This window comes from Sciurus vulgaris, assembly GCF_902686455.1.
Source record: "Sciurus vulgaris genome assembly, chromosome: 7".
NCBI classification, from domain to species: Eukaryota; Metazoa; Chordata; class Mammalia; order Rodentia; family Sciuridae; genus Sciurus; species Sciurus vulgaris.
Genome location: NC_136467.1, coordinates 15,685,613 through 15,703,947, shown reverse-complemented (window position 1 = coordinate 15,703,947; position 18,335 = coordinate 15,685,613). Strand labels below are relative to the sequence as shown.

Here is an 18,335-nt window from a genome sequence, read left to right as displayed (position 1 = left end):
TGCTCTGCCAGCTCTCTGGAAATCGTGTGTTAGGGACTAACTGATAGATAGTATTTGCTACTTTTCTACCAAAACAAAAAACAGCAGGGCTGAGGATGTAGCTCAGTGGTAGAGCACTGGCCTCATATGTGCAAGGCCCCGTGTTCAACCCACAGCACCACAGAAACAAACAAAACCCTCCTCTGCTGTTGTAGTTTGGGCTTTTGTTTTTTCAGAGGTTGTGTTCGTGATCCTTAGAACCATAAAACCGGAACCAGGCCAGTGGCACACACTTGTAATCCCAGCAACTTGGGAGGCTGAGACAGCAGGATCACAAGTTCAAGGCCAGCCTCAGCAACTTAGCATAACCCTGTCTCAAAATCTTAGACAGATGGAAAATCCGGCATGAGGAAGTAACCACTTGAGCTAAAGCCGACCCGTCAAAATTTTTAAAAAAATTTTTTTAAAGCTGGAAATGTAACTCAGTGGCAAAACACCCCTATGTTCAATCCCCATTGTCCCCCCAAAAAGAATCATAAACTGATTCTCCTGGGATAGGGAAGAGCAGACATGGGCGATTCGGTCTGCTGAGTGACTGGTAGGATGGCTTAGGATAGTGATTCTCAACCTTTTGTGCCAGACACTCAGAATTATAATGTTGTGCCGTGGTGGCGGAAGTGGAGGTGCTGCTCGTGCCAGAGCAACCAGCCCAGCCCTCCGAGAGCTGGTCCACCAGAGCCTCGCCCTCGGCCTCCCTCCTTGGCACAGCTCTGGGCTGAGAACATCGTTGGGTCTCCTGGGTTCTCGTTTCTGATGGAATCATTGTGATCTGCACTGCTCTGGTATGATCAGTATGTGACCTCAGGTGATCAGTGGGGAGAAGACAGGAGATGAGCAGAGAAGTAACAGCTTATCAAAACGCTCACAGTCCCCGGTGATGGCCTTCATCCTGGCCGCACCAGGCTGGCCCTCCCTGGGTTCCATCCACGGCCTAAGCTGGACTCCTTCTCAGGGAGCATCCTACGTGAGGTTTGAAACAAAACAGTTCTAACTCATCATCATCGTCCTTACGGACTGATCTGAGCCCAGACGGAAAACAGCCTGACAATTTTTTGCAATAAACTGTAGGGCTCTGTTATGCAGCAAATCAATGGATAGACAAAAAGTGCAGAATTCTTCCCTTGATATCTACACATTTCACCTAATATTGGGCAAAATAACCTTTTTTAGAATTCTTCCTGCACGTGAGGCACAGGGATTCTGGGAGGAGCGGGTATGAGCCGCAGAGGTTTGACCAGCACAGAGACATGTACAGCGTGCTGTCCTGGGGTCTGGGTGCCCTCATGCCCGGGGAAGCCAGGCTTTGCCCAGGGGAGGGAGAGGGACGGAGGTGGAGAAAGTCCATCAGGGGCTCAACCTCAGAGCTGGGGGAGCCACAGATTGCGACTCAAAGGCACAGAAGTACATGGTGCCCCTGCCCAAGGTTGAGGGGCTGGGAGCAGGGCCCAGTTGCTGAGGATCTCAAGTACCGTCTCCAGGAACTTGACCTTCATTCTGTGCACACTGGGGAGCCGACAGAGGTTTGGGGGTTTTCTTAATTAGGAGAAGAATGTGGTCTCTTTGTAATTTAGGAAGATAGCGCTGGCAGCACTGAGGAGAAAGTTTAAAGAAAGAAGGAGACCCAGGGAGGGAAGCCAAGCCAGCCGGGCTGGGGGCCGTGAGGGTGGGCAGTGCAGCTGCAGAGCAGGGTGTGTCACGTGGGGGTGAATCAGAGGCATATCATTTAAAGGCAGCTGTCTTCAGTGGGAATAGGGGAAAGGACCATTCCAGTTTGGGGATTTTATATGGCAGTACCCTCGGGTGTGTAGAGAACCCAGAAAGAAGCAGACTGACAGGGCCAAGAGTGAGTCCAGCTTGGAAGGTAAGAGGATATGTAACAGTCTGTGGCTCCGTTAGAAATACAGACACGGCACCCAGAAGAAAGGAACAGGAAGGTGGCCTTGTGACTTTTTTGTGCGTTTATGGTGCTGGGGACCAAACCCTGGGCCTTGTGCAAGCTAGGCAAGCACTGGACCCTGAGCTGCACCCCAGCCTGACCTTGTGGATTTTAGAAACACAGAGGACAGTGTCCTTAGGTGAGGGCAGGGGCAAGGCTAGCAGAAGACTAGTAAGAAGAGATTAACTGAAGGGGCCCGAGAAACACCCACATTGGTGCAGCTGGCGAATAGCTGGAGTCCTGCAGGGTTTGGGAGGACCACAAAGGCATGCCCGAAAAGTTCTGGGGCTCCACAAAGCCAGCCGCCTGCCTCAGCAGATGGAGGGAAGGGGAGCCCCAGTGTCACTGAAGGGAGAGATCTGTGAATGAAGTCAGGGCCGAATGGCACTTTGAGGTGCACAGTCGGATCCGTGGTTGCTAGGATTTGGGCACTGGGGAGAGGGATTCCCTACAAAGGGATATGAGTTTGGGCGGGATGAAAATACCCCATGTTTTAACTGTAGTAGTGGTAGTTCTGTGACTGCATTTGTCCAAACTCGACAGACCTACACACCTAAAAAGGGTGAATTTTATTGTATGTAAGTATATGTTTATTAACAAAATGGGCTGGTACAGCGGTTTGCATCTACCCAGGAGGCTGAAGCAGAAGGATCTCTTGAGCTCAGGGGTTCAAGGCCAGCCTGGGAAACACAGTGAGGTCCCATCTCAACAAAAAGAAAAGAAAAAAGGATATTGAGAAGAGCTTGCTTTTATGCCTTAGAGTGGCCACGTTGATAGCTTGCCACTCCTGGGCTTCAGTGGGTACAGTCCTTCATTCTGGAGTAGGAGGTCAGCCCAGCAGAGCAGGCCCACAGAGACTGACCAGCAGGAAAGACAAGGGTGCCCAAAGAGAGTGGGACATGGGGACATCCCCAAGCAAAGGTTAGCCTGACTCATAATCAGTCTGTCCTGTCGTACCGTGTGAGATTCAAAACCCCGCAGTAGTTCACCCAGCAAGTTCATTCATTCATTCATTCGTTCATCCAGTGTGTGGAAAGCCCGGCGCTCAGGGCTTCCGGGAGCCCGACATAAAGATGCTGTCTCTGCTTCACACAGCTCACAGCTGATAGAGGTAGACAAAGTGAAATCCCAAGGAAAATGATCTGCCTAAAATATTGTGAATTTGACTGATACCTTATTTCCTTCCTGAGCATTTAATAATCATTAAATAGAAGTCAAAATGTGATCAGAAATCTTTGGAGTCACTAAACAAACACATGAATCTCTTTGTACCCCTGTTAACACCAGCCTATCCACCACCAGGTAAAGACCTCAGCTGTTCTAGAAAATGAGAATTCTATCAACCATGGCTCTTGTCTGCACACCGGGCCAGCTGCCTGCTCCTGATGTCACTCTCTGACTTATGACTAGTTAGAAAATGAGTGTGTGGAATGACCCTGGAGGAGCCCCCTGTGCCCTTGTCTCACCTTGCGTGCTCTGGTGTCCCTCCTGTGGCCACAGGGACACAGTGAGCATCAGGGCATTGTGTGAAATCCTCTGGAAACAATCAGTGTGGGGAGAAGGAAGGAAGCAGGGCCTGACTACATGGTTCCTGGAGGTCAGGAAACCAGCCCTTGGAGGCGGCGGCGCAGAGGGCTGCTTTCTATGACAGAGCAGGAAGCTGGGTGGGGACGGGGAGTTGCACGGGAGAGGCCAGGATCTCCTAATAAGGGCCGGTATTTACTTTTCCTCAGCCCCCCTCTGGGCCCTGCTGCAGGCTGCCAAAATGCTTCTGCTATTCATCACCCATGTGAGAGACAGGATAGTAATTTCCTGCTGAGATGACCAAGGGGAAGAGGAATGGGGACACTGGGGGGACTGGCTCCTCAGGTGGGAAAATTCTAGCAGAATGAATCACTATTACGCTTAGTCACTTCAACATGTGCTTATTAGCGTGCCCGTGAGATGCATATCCATCTACCCACTCCAGAAGGAAAGTCCCAACAGACCTTAAAACCAGAAAGGCTCCCCCTTGGTCTGTTCATTCATTCCCTCAGCAAGTCCTCAGGCAGGCAAGGCCCCAAAGTTCTCGGAGATGAACAAGGTCCGGTCCTTCCCTCACAGGCCTTGTGATGGATTCTGGTAAATAAAACCAGACAAGTAGGAGTGCTGTGGGCTTTATCACAAGGAAGAAAGTCCCTCCTGGTATGTCCTGAATGGACACAGAAAGCCCTTTGCCCCTGGCTGCCCCTCAGGTCTTTAAGTGAAGAACCCAACAAGGACAAGTGCCTCCCTGAAGGGAAAGGGCTCCAGGGGCTGGTTTTGGAGGGTCACATGGAGATATGCTGGAGGGCCCGACTTTTTACCCTCCAGGTTCAACTTGCTAAGTGTTTACTCTCACTTTCCGTCTTTACCTACAGGTCACGTGTTCTTCTACCCTTGAACTATTGCGTCACATTCTGCATAACCAGTTACTGCTGTAGTTAGCGTTGGTCAACACAGTCTAATGCTGATGGTGACCACATGAACTGGTGTGGTGGCTTCATGAATCCATTTCCCCTCTCAGGACTTTTCCATGAAAACTGGAAGTGTCCGGACTCCTCCGCTTGAAGTGGGGGTGTGGTTACCTGAGGCCTTTGCTACCATTCCCACATCCTTCTAGAGTTTTCCGTATATGCTTTAAGGTTGCTCAGTTTTCCTTCCTGAAACATCTTTCTTCATTCCTAGTAAGCTTCTCATGTCCTCTTGCCTCTTTTGAATAATATTTTTCTTATGTATTTTTTCGAACTTATTCTTGAAAACTACAAAATAGCACAAGATTCTCAACCAGCAGGATACCACTTAGAACATCCTTTTGTAACAAAGAGTTGATCAGAGATAGATCTTTGTAATCAGGAGAAAAGAACAAGTCATTTTTTCCCGTCTTCTCTTCTACAAATTACCCTATTATGGTATGTTTCCAAAATTCTCTCAAAGCTGATGGTTTATAAAACCAAATAGTTTATAAAACTTCTCAAAAAACAATCTCATGCCAAAAAAAAAAGTAGTAGGTGGTCTTGGTTTTCCAGCCCACATTGTTTTGATATATGGTCTTTAAGTTTTCATAATTTACAAAGCCTGTTTCATCATTTGACATAAATTTCATGACATAAAAATACTAACATGGTAGCAATGTGTATGGAATGATGCTCTTGAAAGTTAAGTTACATTTCAGTCAGGAAAAGACCAGGAAGGTGACATCAAAACCTTAGCATGGGGCAGTGATATGATGAGTAGCTTTTTCTCTTTGCTTCTCTGGATAGGCCAAATTATCATATTGGACATCTGTCAATTTTATAACATGAAAATACAATAAATGGGGAGACGATAAACGTCAAGTTCTTGGGAACATATTTAACCCGAGTCAAACAGTCGTGAGGGACTCAGAACACGTGCACATGCATATCAGGCCCTTGCTGTCACCAGCCCATCCTAGCTGCCCTGCTGTGTTTCAAGACCTGAAAAGTCAGGACCAAAGAAAAGACAAAGAGCTTAAATGTACCTGTGAGACACGCACTCCTGCACATGGATCTTCTTGCTCTGTCTCTGTTCCTCCCAGATTCTGCAAAGTCAATTCAGGATTTTTTCCCCATGGTAACTGGTCCCAGGCTGCTTCGTGCATACTGTTTTGTGGTGAAGGGAACCCCTTCTTCTCAGAAGGCGTTCTTTAAACAGTGATACATTTCCAAAGAGTCGGCAAAAAGAGGTACCTGACCAAATTTGAATTCTTAGCCGTTATTTCATTTGAACTTAGTTTTTGGTGTGACTGTTTTACATCATGTTGAGGCAAAGAGCAAGGCCCTGGAAGAGCCATAAAGTTATGCCATAATGGCTACTGATGATAACAACCTGGAATCTCAGGGTTTAACTGTCACGATAAGCCTTCTTATAGCAGTTGGTGCCACATAGGACAGGAGGTCAGGGTGTGGAACTGTAGAGGAATAAAGTGCTTCTGTCTTGCAGACAGATGAGGAAAGAAATGCACAGAGGCTGGAGACTAGGAGTCTCAGTGGTTAGAGCCTGTGCGACTCTGGTTATCTTTGTGCAGTTCCTTCCTTCCCTCTGTCCCCCTGCAGTGCCTTCCCTTTGGCCCCATGCCCTTTCTGGGGCAGAGGGTGACAAGAAGGCACTGCATGCTTACACACACGTTTTGTTTTGTTTTTTTCTCCTGTGGGGATTGGCCCAGACCAGACCCATCAAAATGTGGAAATCTGTGCAGGGACAAGGGACTAAAGATCAGCAAAACAAGCAGTTTATGCAACTGGCGTGACCTTTGTCTTCACTCTGGGTGACCTGACCAGGCCACATCTCTACCCAGGTGCACCCCTGACGTCATCGCCTGGCTGGACTCGGGAAAGCAGGAAACTGCTGGAGCGTGTGTGGGGAATTAGTGATGTCATCCCCGGCCAATGCTGGCAGTGCTGGGTGGAGAGTTACTGGACTGAGTACAGAAGGCGTGGGGGGGCCACCCCGCGGAGTCATTGCCACTCGTTCTCCCCCCACCCGCTTCAGTTGAGCTGACTCTGTTTTCCCTTCTGCTTCCTCTGCTGTAGAAGTATGTACTGAATGTCCAGCTGCCCGCTGGGTCTGATTCAGGTCAGTGATGAAGTTCTTTTCAGCTCCATGGGGTACATTCCCCTCCTACTTCAGAATCTGTGGCTGTACACTTGCTCCAGTGGGTTAGGCGGATTCATTCAGACCTTTGTAGGCTTAAATCAAATGCGTGACTCCTCACATTTTGCAGAGATTTATGGTCAGTTACATAGTGAGAAAATTAAAGATTCACTCTCTGGGCTGAGCTTTAAGTGAGATGTATAAGCTGTAACTCAGCCAAGGGCTCACCATGGGAGGCCGTGCAGAACTCCAGTAGCCTGGGACGCCCATCAGGAGCTCAGCACCCGCATTGCCAGCAAAGTCACCCATTCCCCATCTCTCCCTCAATTTCCACTTCTGCCTCCACACTCCCACCCCAATAAAGAAATAAAGAAACTTACAGCTTATTTTGCACAAGTCCCTGCAGATGACCTTCCTGTCTCCAGTGCTTCTTGGCCCTGATTTGGCCTGACACCTGCAGTCTCTCTGATGAGTTTGAAACTAAGCACATTCAGCCTGTGTCCTCTAACCCCATCGCCGAGTGCCTGTCGATTTCCTCTTCCCTACCCGGCAGGGTCCCCCTTCCCCACAGCCTTTCCTTATCTCTGCATCAGAACTTCCTGCTTTCTCCCAAACATGGTCCAGGCGCCCACTGCATTCCTACATTAGATTGCCTGGCTGCTATGCCATCACGCCTTCCACCAGGGAAAGTCACATGCATCTGACCAAGAGAGGAGTCTTCCTGTCTTCATTATGCATGTTCAGGGGAGAGGAAGGTGACCAGCATCGTTCTCAGTTTCCAGAAATTATTTATCATACTGACAAGAGTAAAAAGCTTTGTGACTCATGGAAATGATATTTTCCTCTCTGTCACATGAGGTCATCTAGGTCTAATCCATTTGTTTAGAGGATCTGTTCTCCCCAATTTGATGTGCAAATTTATTTTTAGCATAAATATAAAATTACTCTCAATAGGAAACCAGCCTCAGCCAAGAAAATATATTGAGTATTAATGTTGCCAGATATTCCTACTGTTGCATTGAATTTTTAATCCATTGTCATTAATTCCCATGTGAGGGTTCTTTTTCTTACTTTCTGCGTCTGTGAAAGAGGATGCTCTGGATGCTTTCTTGTCTAGCCCCACAATCAGTGTATCGGTCAGTTGTTTTTTCTTGGGCTTGATACAGTACTCATTTCTCTTCCACTTCCATCTATAGCCTGCTTGTTTTCTTTCCCCCATTTTTGGTTTGGAGTCTTAATATAACAGTGACAACAAAGATAAATCTTGGTTCAGAACTTCTGAGAGGCACCAGCAAATAATCTGGCGCTCATGGAGCTTCTTCTACTCTGTGCCTCTTTATTACTTTCCTTAAACTTTGCTAAGAGGCACATAATCAGAAGCAGCTAAGCAGCACGTGGAAAGAAAGTAGAATTAATATAAACCAAATACCAGTTTTGCAAATTCAGTAACCAGACCATCCTTGGAGTCAGCTTGAGGGTTGAGTGGGTAGGATGAAAAAGGAAGAGTGAACTTTTAAGAAAAACCTCATCCTTTAAAACTGGAAATGTGATTTATGGAGACATATAATTGATAATTTCTGGAACTACTGGCAGTTTATGGAGTTATATCAACTTACCACAAATATTTTCAGTTAATATGATATGAAAGGGTGGACAATTATGTACATGTATCTAAATGTATGTAAATATTTTTATATATGTATTTATATATAATTATATGTTTACATATATGTACATATTTACATATATATTTACTTGTGTCAGGTTATATAATATATAATATGATTGCATATATATAACATAGGTAATATGTAGTATGTAATATATGTAAATATGTCCATCTGTGCATATCATATTAAAAGAAAATATTTCATGGTAAAATAATTTTGAGATTATTGGTTATCACATACCCTTTTCTTGGACATATCACTGAAAATTCAAAATGTTTACCTATTTCTGGCTATACCCACTGATATAAAATAAGAGAACAAGTGTAAAATAGATGTGGGGGAATAATTCATGTTTTAAATGGTCAATGAAAGAATTGTTATCAAGTTCCTGGAAGACCCAGAATAAGAATTCATTACCTCCTTGACAACCCTGGTAAGAATGTGCTAGGTGCCCACACTAAGCGTGCTCCCCAGGCCATTTGTGATAAAGTTACCACAGTCTGCTAAGGGAGAAGCTGATGGCAAACAACAGAAGAGGCTGAATCTGTTGTGGACGCCAGTCTCCCTTTGAGATCCGCCTGACACTAGGACTCAGCTGTGGAGAGCGTAGGGCCCGTGCGTGCTGTTTGTTGGCTTCCTCAATTCATCATCCAGGACTGGAGATGGGGAAGGTGCCCCTGCAGGACCACCAGGAGGCTCACCCACCTCCAGACACGCCTTCTTCTTTCCAGCACACTCTGTCTTTCCTGCCACTTCCCAGCTGAGGCACGTGGCACCTCTGTCCTTTGGACACCCTTAGTTTTGCCAAGTCACCTTGCCCAATATCTCCTATTGGTCCAGGCTCTCCAGAGTAGGAAGTCTGTCTCCAGTTCTCTTTACCTTCCTACAAGGGGAAGCCCAGTGCAGAACATTCCTTAGCACTGGTGTCCTGCCAACTCCAGTGAGCAAGGGAATCTTGGAAGTTCACTGCCAGTGTAAACTCCCCAGTACTAGAGTCAGGCTCAAAACCAGTCTAGAAATGTCTTCAAGGAGTTTTTTAGGAGAGACTGAAGGACTCACAGATTCTTCGAGCCTTTGGGATCAGTGCTCTGGGCTTTTTTTGTCTAACCAGTTACTAACCAGCAAGACTATAAAACCAGATCCAAATAAATTAATTTATTAATATCCTGAGATAAGGACCCACAGATCAAATATTCCGTTGTAAAGGAAATAACAAACTCTCAAACTGTACCATCACACTTTACCCAAAGCACTTCTGTGATCAGCTGTAAGAAAATTCATAATCAAACCAGGTGCAGTGGCATACTTATGTAATACCAGTGGTTTGGGAGGCTGCAGCAGGAGGATGGCAAGTTCAAGGCCAGCCTGAGCAACTTAGCAAGGCCCTAAGCAACTTAGTGAGACCAAGTCTCAAAATAAAAAATGAAAAGGGCTGGAGATGTAGCTCAGTGGTAGAGTGCCCCTGGATTCAATCCCCAGTACCAAAAAGAATAAGGAGAAGAAAGGAAAGAAAAAGTTCATAATGAAGCAATTCCTCAGTGGACATCTACAGGGTATCCTATAAGTCAGTCAATTCTGACATCGTCTACCTATAAATAATATGGGATTCTGTAGGTTGAGAGCCCAGTCCCACAAGGCTGCCCTCACTCCCAACACTAATGGGCTACCCATATTTCTAACAGACTGACTGACTAAAAGCTACCCACCTTGGCTTCAGCTGATTTGTTAGAACAACTCCCAGGAGGCAGGAAGCTCGTTACCAGTTTACTCTAAAAGCCATCATGAACTTACGCACGGCCCAACGAAGAGGTGCACATGGTGGGGCTTGGGAGGGTCCTAATCGTGGGAGGCAGCTCTGTGCCTGTGGAGCTTTCCCAACCTGCAGGCGTCTCACCAGCCCAGGATTTGTCAAATCTTGTTCTAGAGTTTTCTAGACTTTAATCCCAACCCCCTCCATTCTTAGAGGTTGGTGGTGTCACCTTTTGGGGGGGCAATGGTGGACTGAACCCAGGCCAGGGCCCTGTGCATGCGAGGCAAGCGCTGTGCCCCTGAACCTCACCCAGCTCCCAACTTCTCCTCTCCTCAGTGTTACTGAACCAGTCTGTCTGCCCACCACCCGAAGGATGGTCCCCAGCATGAAGAGTTTCGCAAATAAAAGAGTAATTCACCAAGCAGCCAAGGATAAGGGGACAAAAGGCCCGACTCAAATCCACCGCCCTGAGGATAAGGTTATGGATGTTTCAGGGCTAAAAATAGAGTAGTCTGACGTGTGGGAGGGTGAGGTCTGAGATCTGCCCATGCACCGACTTCGTGGCTCTTCATAGGACACATGTTCAGGAAAGGGTGACCTGAGGTGCAGTTTGGGATCCGCAAGGTCACGGTTGCCCATCAGATCTGCAGGTCAGTGAGGGTGATGTGGATCAACAAGTTTGAGCCAAAGGAAACTTCCTCAAAAGTCCTTTGAGGGCTGGGGTTGTGGCTCAGTGGTGGAGCGCTTGCCTAGCACATGTGAGACCCTGGGTTTGATCCTCAGCACCACATTAAAATAAATAAATAAAATGAAGGTATTATGTCCATCTATAACTAAAAAAAAAAAAAAAATTGTTTTTAAAAGTCCTTTGAAGAAAGCTTTAACAGATTGTTGGCAAGGGGAACATATATCAGAGGTGTGATCCGTGATAAACTAACAGGTTTTCCTTGACCAGTTTTCAAAAGAAAAGATGTGTTCTTTGATTTTTTAAATTTGGCTAGAAAAGGAGGATGACTTGAGTTTCTTAAAAGAGAAAAAAATGTTGCTTTCGTAAGGGAACTTGGTTATGTGAATTTTGCTGTTGGCTTGGGGCCCCCTGGTCATCTCATTAGCATAAACTCAAGTATCATCCACAGAGCTCATTAGGAATAACAGAAGGTGCTCCTATCACTCTAGATCTCAAGGGTGTTTAGGGCCCTGTGACTGGAAGTGAGGACAAAGACAAAATACACAGCAGGCTCTCCACACCCATGAGTTCAACCACCTACGGTCAAAAATACTCAGGGGAAAAAAAAAGTGTCTACACTAAACATGTACAGAATATTTTTTCTTGTTATTTCCTAAACGATACCCTATAATAACTTTTTTTATTTTCATTTCTGAGGATCAAACGCAGGTCCTCACGGATACTAGGCAAGTATTCCACCACCAAGCTACCTACATCCCCAGCCCCAGTATAACAACTGTTTACACAGCATTTACGTTGCATTAGGTATTGAAAGTAATCTAGAGATGGTCAGAGGATTGAGATATGGGAGGATTCTATAGGTTATGTGCAAATGCTGCACCATTTTTTGTAAGGGACTTGAGCGTCGATGGGTTACGGAGTGCATGAGTAGGGTTTGGGGTGAAGGTCCTGGAACCAATTCCCTGCAAATGCCGAGGATTGTTGCTTGCCATATTAAACCACACCCACCAGATTGGATTGCTCCGCAGTCCAGCCTTTTGTGTGGAAATGTGCTTGTCCACATTTTGTACCAGCGTATTGGGTCCTTACTTCAACCTTCGCCGTCAATGTCGATGTAGTCTTCATCATAGCCTCCTTACCAAAGCCCAGACATTCTTCCAAATGCTTCACATAAACGAGCTTACTACTCACCAGCCTGTGAGCAGAGTAGGTGCTAAGCAACAAAGGAGAGTTCTCATATTCTGTACATATTAAAGCTTGTGAGCTGGGCACAGTGGCGCACACCTGTAATTCCAGCAACTCAGGAGGCTGAGGCAGGAGGATCAGAAGTTCAAGGCCAACTCTAACAACTTAGCAAGACCCTGTCTCAAAATAGAAAGGAGGAAAAAAAACTTTTTTTCTTTCTTTTTTTCTCTTCTTCTCTTTTTTTTTTTTTTTTTTTTTTTTTTTTTTTTTTGGTTGTTGTTGCCCAAGAATGATACTTTATTTTCAGTGTGCTCATGGTGCTGGATGTGCTGAGCACTGAGATGCATACCTGAGCATGAAACCTGGCGCTGCCCTCAGGAGGCAGCAGGATGTTGGGTAAATAAGACAAACACATCTGAGAAATTAAAGCAGCCTGTGCTTTCTTTCTTGCCAAAAGAAAGGTGTCAGTGAGATGCATGAGGTGTTCAAGGGTAGCAGAGACCACGGTGAGTGAGGCAGCTGGGAAGGCTGGCTGAAGAGGTGAAGGCGTGGATGATGTGCAGAGCCTTCGAGATTCTGTGGGCAGTGGACCACCTGGCAGCGACCTCCTGGAGGGGGAGGGGACTGAGGTTGAGAGACCTTGAGAGGCGGGTGCTGTGGCCTGCGTATGAGCCCCAACAGGGCAGCAGTGCAAGTGGAGAGGAAGACATCTGCAGCCAGGAGACTTGGCAAATTGGAAGCACTGGAGCTGACAGGTGGCAGAACGTGAAGAAAGAGCCAGGGGCCTGCTGACGACCTGGAAGATGGCGCAGAACACGGGCAGCCAACTGGCTTTGTGCTTGAGAGATGGCGCCATGTTGATTGAGGTGCGTGTTTGACATCCGTGTCCAAGCGGCCCATCAGACAGCTAGAAACTTGTTTCTAGAGTTTAGGAGAGAGGCTGCAGCTAAACTTTGGGGGGCTTCTTAAATTGGAATGATACACAGCCTCAGAATTTCCTTCCAAGTCAAAACATCTCTTGCATGTTTAATAGACTCCGAGGTTACTGAGCCTGAAAGATCTAATCCCTGCCTTGAGAGCTTAGTTCTGGGAAAAACAGACAAATGGATTCATCCACACAAAGTGCTTCAAGTGCCAGGATGCAAAGGGACACAGAGGAAAGGTGGCCATTTCTCCTGTGCTGAGGACCTACCCTGAAGTGCCTCTAGAGGTTCTAAAAAGGAGCAGCCTTTACGGAGAGGAGCAGGGTCACGCGATCCAGGCAGAGCCATGACAGCAGCGGACCACAAGGTGCCTGAGAGGCTGAAGCTGGGAACCAAGCTTGACCCTGAGGCAGCGGGTGAGCGTCAGAAGGCCTAACCCACCGGGGCCGAGGGGCACCGTTCATGGCAACCTGTGGGAGCACTGGAGGCAGGGGTCCTGAGGCAGTGTGTCACTTTCTCTCTGGACATTAAGGGCTACTATTTGTAACAGGTCAAGAGCCTTTAAACTCGTTGAAAACTATATCGTGCAAGTAAATAGAGTTGCCCACCATGTAACTCACTTAACTCACATAACTCACCAATAACTTCGTATATTATTTGTTGACTTCTACAAATACTGCTGACCCAATACAACCCTCCACTTTCGACTTGTTTGCTGCTGTCCCAGAGCCATTATAAGGCCATCGGGACCAGTAACAGGTTTCCATCACCTTTTTTCTCTGTCTTATGGTGTGGTTGATCCTCCTTCCAAGTGTTGAAGAGTTAATTTGTCATCAAAGCTATAAAACCAGTTAGAGGTGAAAAGTTCCCTTTTATACCCTCGCATCCAAGACAAGCATGAATCCCTACTGCAATGCTTATATTAAGAAAGACTGACTTTTTGATTTTTTTCTTTTTTGTTTTTTTAGCTAGTCATGGTGAACGCACACCTACAATCCCAGTAATCTGGAGGCTTAGACAGGCAGATAGAAAGTTCAAGGCCAGGCCTGGACTCCCAGCAACTCAGGAGGTTAAGGCAGGAGGATCATAGGTTTGAAGCCAGACTCAGCAACTTAGCAAGACTGTTAAGAAACCTAGTGAAACCCTGTCTCAAAAAGAGCGGGGATGTGACTCAGTGGTAAAATGCCCCTGGGTTCAATCCTTGATACCCCCTGCCGAAAGAAAGGAAGAAAAGAAGGAAGGAAAATTAGTTCAAGACCATTCTCAGCTATTTGGTGAGACCCTGTCTCAAAATAAAAAAAATTAGAAGGGCTGGGTATTTAGCTCAGTGGTAGAACACCCCTGGGGTTCATCCCCAATACTACCCAAAAGCAAGATATGTGGGGTGGGGTGGAGAGAAAGGTTGTAGCTGGTATGCATTCCCTTCTGCAAGGACTCATCACCAAAAGATCAGCCCCCCAAATTGAGGGCAGACAGTGGAGCTCCTGGGTCCCTGAGATAGTCTGCGCCCCCCTCCCAAGTTAATATGTAATGAATTTAGCAAATTATTCATTTTCAGTCCTTCATGCCATTTAAAAATAACTTAGTTAAAAATGCCTTTCATGTGGATTAAAGGCTACAGAGGTGGCTGTCAGCTCTTGATCGTGTAGGATCGTCATACCTGGCTGTTTTTCCCCTCACAGTTGTTTTGATAGCTGGAGGTGGTAGTTCTCATATTGCTAAGTTTGTCCTGAAGAGTGGAATGTACTCCTTTTGGGAGGTAGAAAAGCTTTCTCAGGGACAGAGGGAAGAGACACCAGCTCCCAACAAAGGGACCCAATGGAGATCCGTCGGCTTCTTTGAAGCCCTTTGGGATTTCATTTGAGGTGTTCTGTGGGGCCTTGCATTTTTCTGAAAAACTTCAGAAGAAGAAAAAAAAATTTTTTTTTCTACAACCACATCACTCAAAAAAGAACAGAAGGTTTCATGAAGAATAATGACCCTTACGCATTAGAACTCAGACAGAATTCCTCCTTTATTTGGACAGGGAACAGTTAATGGTATATGGAAACCATGTTGAGGAATCTCTGCGGCACTAAAGAAAACACACACCCATAAATCCTCCCCAGCACTCCGTGTGATCACACATCCCAGCTGAGGACAGTGATGGAGTGTGCCAGTTCATCTCGAGTGCACGCGCCTCCGCGGCAGCCCTGACGCCCCAGCCTCCCCTGCCCATTCTCAGCCTGCAGGTCCGCGCCTGCGCCATTGATCTAAACTGCAGCAGGCAGTGAGTCTGCTCAGCTCCTCCATGTAATTTTCTTTCTTTCTTATTTTTTCCTGTATCTGTTTTTTTCTTTCCTGTATCTTCTTTATTGAGCCCATGAACAGACATTTTTTCTGGCCCCAAAATAATTAGCTCCTTTCCTATAAATGCAATGTGTATCCTAAAATAAAAAACACATTCAAGGAGAGTTAAGGATAGTGAGGGCTATCTAGTTTCAGTCCAGAATGATTGTTATATATGTGTGTGTATATGTGTGTAGCTCATATATTTAGTGATTATATGTCTAAATGTTTAATGCACTGGAGAAACAACTGGTGTGTGTAGTGGGGGGAATGAGATTTGGTGGATGATAATGTCAACAGTGTAAAAATGCAGAGGTCTAGGGGTGCAGCTCCGTGGTACAGCACTTGCCTAGCATGTGTGAGGCCCTGAGTTTGATCCCAACACCCCAAAACAAATCAAAAATAGCCATCAGAGCTAACCTTCTGGAGCACTTAGTAGCTCCGAGTGCTTTCTGGGTTCTAACTCATCTAATGCCCCCATCACCCCTTCAGGGCTGTCATATCACTGACTATTTTACGCTGGAGGAAACCAAAGCACAGAGAGGTTAAGGAACTCACCCTGGTCATAGGGATAAAAAGATAAACAGTGTTCAATCCCTACGTTGTTTGTCTCCCTAGAAATATTCTGCCATCTTTGTGCCAGTTATGTGATCTTAATCTCTCATCCTCTGTGTTCTGGAAGTGACCCTTGATTCTGCTACCTAGCTCATTAGAAAGGAATTATTCCTGTGTTCTGCAATTATCCCTTTGTTCTGGAATTATCTCTTCCAGAACAATACCACTAGGTAGGAAGATGGCACCCCAAACCTTATTATTTTATATACATTCATTCCATGTAGCCTCTACATTTTTAGTAACTCAGGATGGATTTTTAAAAAATTTTTTCAATTGGTTATCAGAAATCAGTGTATTTTGTACCACAGTTTCTTTATCCATTCAGCTATTGAGGGGCATCTAGGTTGGTTCCACAATCTAGCTGTTGTGAATTGAGCAGCTATGAACATTGATGTGCCTGCAATGCTGTAGTATGCTGATTTTAAGTCCTTTGGGTATAGGCCAAAGAGTGGGATAGCTGGGTCAAATGATGGTTCCATTCCAATGAATGAAAATTAAAAAAAAAAAAAGAACCAAATAGGGAAAAAAAAGAAAGAAAAGAAAAGAAAAATCAGTGTTGCTCCAAAGGGAAAATTTTAATTATGTCTTGTTGAGATTCTCCTGTAGCTTTTCTGGTCGACTAGTACTTGCCCTGGAACTCTCCTAAGCCACACTTTATGATGTGGATCTTGGAGTCACCATCATCTGTTACGCGAGGCAGGTTCAGAACTTTTCTAAGAGCACCCTGGCTGCTCTCTGTTTGGGTGGGTTGAACATCCCTTTGTTTGAGAAGCCTGTTTCATATTCTTCATTTCACAAAAGTATTATCAGCCCTCGCAGATGAGTGATTGAGCCAAGCGTGGGGACACGCCCCGCAGGATGTGGGGTACATGCGCTCAAGCCACAGCAGAGGTCACTCCACATGACCTTGCACTGTCCCTTCCCTGCCTGTGTATCAAGGCCCCCTTGAGAAAGGGTACTTGTTTGAATTAGAAGAATCTGCAGCTGTCCCTTCCTCTGCAGGCGATCTGGTTTCTATCCCCAGACCAGGTTGTCCTCGGGAGCCCTGCCCTTAACACAGCATTAGTAACGTGTCCCTGTTGTCTTTTGAGGGCACTGGAACTATAAAGAAGAACCTGTGGAAGAAACATGTTACCGCAGGGCCCTGCTCTTACCCAGCATCCCCTGCAGGAAGCTCTCAGAGGAGGCGCCTGGTCCTGTGGGCTCCTGTGCACTTCTTAGCCATGTGGGACTTAAGGTGACCTGCAGCTGTGTGCTTGTCCACTTCTCCAGCCAGTGGCCAGGCTGGGAGGGCAGGGACCAATGCTACTTATCTCTGCATTCTGAATGCCAGGGCCAGCACTTGGCACGCAGCAGGCTCAAAGTTCTTTCCATCCTGGCAGCAAAATTTGGGGTTTTTACTTTGTTCCCTTTGCTGCATCCTCCAGGGAAGGCAAGTCCCTCTTCCATACGAACTTCTGCATCTCGAAGCTGAGCCTCTTCCAGGATTGCCAGGAGTCCCTGCAACTAATAAAAAAAAAAAAAAAAAAAAAAAAAAATCCCTACTGATCATAGCATGCCAGGACCCCATGCCTACTTTCTGACTGAATTATAAATTTTATTTGGTAGGGGGATTGAAGTCGGGGCACTTAATCACTAAGCCTCATCCCCAGCCCTTTTCTGTATTTTGTTTAGAGACAGGGTCTCACTAAGTTGCTGAGGCTGGCTTTGAACTCTCAATCCTCCTTCCTCAGCCTCCCAAGCTGCTGGGATTACAGGTGTGCACCACTGCATCCGGCACCTGCCCATCTAATTTTTAGGTTTTATTATAAGCTAATTCTCACATTCTTTGCTGAAAACCTCCCCTTTGTGGGAGAGACATCCAGAAAAGAAGGGGGGTAAAATACAAGTGATAGTGCTATCTGAGAGTGCCTCTAGACACCCTCCAAAACACACACACACACAGTGAGATGGTATTTCTACCTTTTCTTTATAATTAAAACACTCCAGGGAATAGTCCAGCCTTTGAGGAGAGCAGCACACAGAATTTAATTTCATTGCTAGTGAGGGACAACCTATATAGCATATTTATGGAGAGTAAGGGTTTGACCTTGTCTCTTGCTTCATCTCCATACATAATAAGAGCTTAGTGGGTTTCCCACATTGATGTTTTAATGAAATACAAATAGCTTCTCACTGCCCCTGTGGAGAGATCAGAAAGATCAGGACCTACCCAGGAGGCCCCAGGTAGGTCAGTCAGGTCAGAGCTGGGGCTGAGGAAAGAGCAGGAGGCGGTGGGGCACTGAGACTCTTGTCCTGGGAGAGGCTACATTTCTGATCTTAACAAAAAGCTTATTGGTTGCTTGGCAGAAATGTACTTTTTGTTTTCTTTGCTCTTAAGGCCGACCTACTGGCTAACTGCCAACCAGAATCATTCATTCAATTAAAAATCTGCAAATTTTTCATTATGATAGATAATAATTAGCCTAGAGAAGCCCATTTAACCCCCAGGATATATCCATATCATAAAAAAGGATGATTTGCAGGAGTTTTGTGTCCTTTGCCCTCAGGAGAAGGGAGAGCCGTGGCT

The 18,335-nt window shown here is 46.0% G+C and overlaps 1 protein-coding gene across 2 annotated transcripts in view; it reads left to right on the top strand.

The window, feature by feature from the left end:
* Positions 1 to 18,335, top strand: part of MTHFD1L (methylenetetrahydrofolate dehydrogenase (NADP+ dependent) 1 like) — a 197,848-nt gene that overhangs the window by 144,811 nt on the left and 34,702 nt on the right. The gene's annotated exons all lie outside the window — the stretch shown is intronic.